This window comes from Spinacia oleracea, unplaced genomic scaffold (assembly GCF_020520425.1).
Source record: "Spinacia oleracea cultivar Varoflay unplaced genomic scaffold, BTI_SOV_V1 SOVchr0_099, whole genome shotgun sequence".
NCBI lineage: Eukaryota > Viridiplantae > Streptophyta > Magnoliopsida > Caryophyllales > Amaranthaceae > Spinacia > Spinacia oleracea.
The window spans coordinates 1-4,767 of NW_026614427.1; the positions used below are offsets into that span (position 1 = coordinate 1).

At 34.7% G+C, this 4,767-nt stretch overlaps 1 pseudogene; it reads left to right on the forward strand.

Moving 5' to 3' along the window:
• The first annotated feature begins 2,843 nt into the window (after positions 1 to 2,843).
• On the forward strand, positions 2,844 to 3,500 carry LOC130465201 (40S ribosomal protein S24-1-like; annotated as a pseudogene).
• The last annotated feature ends 1,267 nt before the right edge of the window (positions 3,501 to 4,767 follow it).

Below are 4,767 nucleotides of genomic sequence, written 5' to 3' on the forward strand. Positions count from 1 at the left end.
TCGTTGATAGGTGACACTACTAGAAAAAAGGGGTTTTAACGACAAACTTTTTCGTCGTTATAAGTCGAAAAAGTCGTCGTTAAAATTTTTAACGACGAACAAAGTTGTCGTGATTTTTGTCGTAATAGCTTCCGACGTTATTAGTATTAACGTCAACGTTCGTCGTAAATTTTACACGACGAAATTATTGTTCGTCGTTATTTATTAACGACAAAAAGGTTGTTCGTCGTTATTACGTATTCAATGACGTCAAACAAAGAGCAAATAGCGACCACATAGTTGACGTAAAAAGAGAATCAAATGGACAAAAATAGTTTTAATTATCGTCCAACAACGACAACAAATATTTCGACGTTAATGTGACTAAAAATATATAATCAACTAAGTTAGAGATGTTAAATGACACCTTAGTTTCAGGAACAAACTAATGAGACATCCCTTTCTCTAATGTGACTAGTCATATATGCACGCGATGCGTGCGAGATTATATAAAACCGTAGTATTACGATTAATCATCACAAATATGTAGTAGGCAAGAAAAAAATGTTCGCAAAGTTCATCTAAAGAAAAATTAATCGTCCCTATTTAAAAAATTTAAATCAAAATCTACATCGCTTGCATGATTAAAATCAAAATCTTAGTACCAAAGTAACTAAACATATTTCTCCAGCTCTTTATGATCTTTTATTATACAAACTACGGAATCCAACTTAATCTCTAGGTTGATATCTTGATAGCACAATATACTTGGCTGGAAATACCTGCATTGCCAAAAGAAATCAAAGACAAAAGATAAACATTAAAGAAGCACCATCAACAATACTACTGGACTGTAAAGGCAAAAGGTGGCTAAATTTAACAATTTAAACACATATAAGCAACCACTGCAAACACAAAAAAAACAGGAGCACCGTAGTCCAGAAAAACAACAAAAAAAAGCTGTGCCCAATATGAAAACAGTTAAAAACAGATGCAAGCTACCAGCCTGCACTCACAAAAAAACCAGCTCCCAACACACTTGTTGCATATTAAAAGAAGCACCACCAGACTCATACTAAGGCACTAAAAGAACTAATTTAGCCTCTGAAGACACCTCATGTAAGCTACAACTGAATATATATTGTATAAGTGAAGAGTTATCTTAACCTGCAATTCAGAACTCGGTTTGGATGAACCTGAACCTAAACCTGGTTATTTGTGTCTGGCATAGATTATGTATTGGTTTCTTAATCCTTTCTAGGATTCTAACTATTTTTCATTGAGTACTTCACTGAGGAGCATGTCTTCAACTTCTTTTGAGGTGATTATCCTTGAAACAGCATCTGATTGTTATGAGTTTGGTTTAGGTTGTGATTAAAGTGACCTTAAATGATTACACTATGGTAAATTGGAAGATCAGGACTTGAAGGATTTCAGCACAGAAGAAGAGAATTTAACCTAACAGAAATTGAGATATGCAATGAGTGAGCAGAAATAGAACGATAGGATCCATCATGTGAAGATATGTAAACTGACAAAAGAGTAAGGTACAAATCTCGAAAAGCCACAGTTGGAAGGTGAATAAAGGTTTTAATATTGAATAGTTGATTCCGATAATACATAATAGATATGAAGCCTCTTCTATTATATCACAACAGGATGGGATCCTATAGTTCTCCATCAAGAAATTTATGTACTCCATATCAATAGGGTGAGCCAATAATAAGTAAAATTGGAGAGTAAAATTGTACTCACGGGATTAACTCCACATTTCGCTAATACTGAGCCGATTTGAAGCGTTGAATCATACGCCTCTTTATAACTAAGCCATTCATAAGACCCGCCTACAAAATTAAAACATAAATTAGGAACAATCATTACAGATACAAAAACTATAATTAAAAAATTATAATTAGAGGATTCCCATCTGTAATCAACATTCCAATATGAAATCTCAAAAAATCTAAAAGTATTGCAAACTAAATCAGAACTTACGAAGCTGAGAGCAGAGGAGAAAGATTGAGAATATGTGGACTGGTGCTGTTAGAGAAAAGGGTGTCTCATTAGCTTGTTCCTGGGGGAACTAATCAACTAATTCCCTGAAATATACAAAGAAAATAAGATATACGGATTAAACAGACCATTTTTACTACTGATCTTTAACATGATAAAAGTATGATGGTACAAATTGTATAGTATTTCAATAGACATGCGGAAAATGATAAGAACTTCATAGCTGAAGTTACTGAAGCAAACAAACTGTGATTAACAATAGCTATGTTAATGTGAACTCCCCCAACTACTACTACTACCAAAGAGATGTTTATATAACCACCTTTCTCAGCTATTAGTCACAAATTAGCATATATCTACCATCAATACATGCATTGTTTCATAGCTGAGAGACTTCCAAGTTAGCCTTGGGGGTATGAGTCTAATTGGCCCTCTTGTAAAGAAAGGGTAGAAGTGATTTTAGGGACTAAACTCAAATCTGAATTCAATTGCTTGAATGCGAGCTCTGCCGTACTGCAGCAGCTGCTCCAGAGGTCAGAATATGGCAAGAGCTCAAGTCTTGCTGTACATAGTACAGAGTATGCAGCAGCTACAGTAATGAGTTGCATGTTTTGACTTGCTATATGGGTTCAAGCTGTAACTTTTTTTGATGGTGGTTTCATATTCAGTGGTTGTGCAATGGTTTGTCCTTTTGTAGTGTTTCCTGAATTCATTTTTCTCAATTTTCTGATCTCTTTCCTGATTGTTTGCTTGAATTCTTTTGATGATCAAATTTCAAGTGTTCCCCGTCGTACCACCTATTTTTACTACTGTTCTATTTCTCCCTTACAATCTTACAACTTTAATCTTAAATTTCTCTCATAAAGGCAGAATTGAAGGACAAACTAGCTAGCATATATGATGTGAAAGATCCAAATTCTATCTTTGTCTTCAAGTTCCGTACTCACTTTGGAGGAGGTAAATCTATTGAATTCGGTTTGATTTATGATTCTGTTGATAACCGCAAAAAAAGTTTGAACCAAAGTACAGCCTGATAAGGGTAAGTATGTTGTTCCATTTGTGATATTTATATTTGTAATTCCGTTTGTGATCTTTATATTATAATTCCATTTGTGGTGGCAGTAAATGAGGTTGCCTATTTTGACTTGCTGAGTGATATACTCCCCTAAACATCTTTGTGCTCCTATTTTTTCTTGGTGCAGAATGGATTGGCTACCAAGATTGAGAAGTCCAGAAAACAAATGAAAGAAAGGAAGAACATAGCTAAGAAGATCAGTGGTGTTAAGAAGGTAGGAGAATGGACTTGCATTGTTATTTTGGCTGATGGTTGTGTTTGTCTAACAATATCAGCCAACGATATCAAATGTGGCTGATAGATACTTTTAACTCTTTATTATTAAAGTCTTGTAAATTCTTGGCTTCTAAATTTCTCTATTTTATGTTTTGTTAACTTTGTCACATTATTTCTCTGGCAGACCAAGGCTGCTGAAGCTGGAAAGAAGAAATGAGGAACTGGTGCTTCCATACCTCCTAAACACAAATTCTATATTATGAAAAGATACACTATATGCATACCAAATCTAGAGTAATGACCTTTCCTCATGCCCTCATTCATACGATGAGCACGGGCCTCGACTTAATCTTGGTAGGCTTCCCAGTGACGAAACCATCCTTAACCAAATTAAGAATATTTTGGCCTAAACAATTCAAACAAACAAAAAACTCCAACCAGCTAACTCGATCATATAGTAAATAAAACACCATTCACATGGCATATACATCAACAAAATCATCAGACATGAAATCAAGAGAATATCAACTTTCTTATTTGAATAACAACGGGGTTCATGAATCTACCACAGGATCAAAATTATTAGGATGCACGCAATTAACTGTATAATTGCATCAGAAGGCTGAATATATACCTGATGCAGACATAATCCTTCTTCCCTTCCAATTTGAATAAATTAAATAAGTAAAAATCCCAAATAGCAACGAAACAAGCATTTAATTAACTAATCCAATTTTCAACCAGCAACACTTCAAAAAATTGGTATAAATTAAGAAAAAAACCATGGAATTTACCGGAATTACATTGATGCAAGAAATTGACGGCGAGATCTGAAATCGAACTTCTATACATTGATCCAATGGGCTAAATCAACCCCTATATCCAGTTTCATAGGACAAAATCCTTGCAAGTAGAAAAGAGATGAAATCATGGTAGTTCCAATTCACTCATGCTCGCCGCTTTTCTCATCTTTGGTTCTACCCTGACTCGAACTGAATCGAAAACTGGTTCGTCGAAATCAACTGCATCTTTGGTGAGAAAGAAATATGAATTTAAGAATCGAAAAACTTTAGGCGAGTTAAAATTAGGGTTTCGGACTTCTATGTTGGAGGTGAGTGAAACTTGAACTGATGTTCACAAATTGAAAGCGGCGCTGAAGAGTGAAGAGTGCATAAATAAGGTAGATATAACGACAGACAATTTCCTTTGAATATTTTAACTTTATTTTTTTTCTATAATAATAACGACAAACTTCAGTTAGTCATCGCAGTAGAGTAGCGCGCTATTGCTTATAACGACGGAATGTTGATTACTTCGTTAATATGTTGTCGTTAAATCTACAATTTCTAGTAGTGTGATTACCTGAGCGTTGCCTTTATAGCCTCCTTTTACGGTGCGATGGTTGGTCAACGTCAAAGCAACCAGTTCTCAAACAAATAATCTCAAATCACTCAGGTATTGAGGATTTAGTGTCTAATAATTTA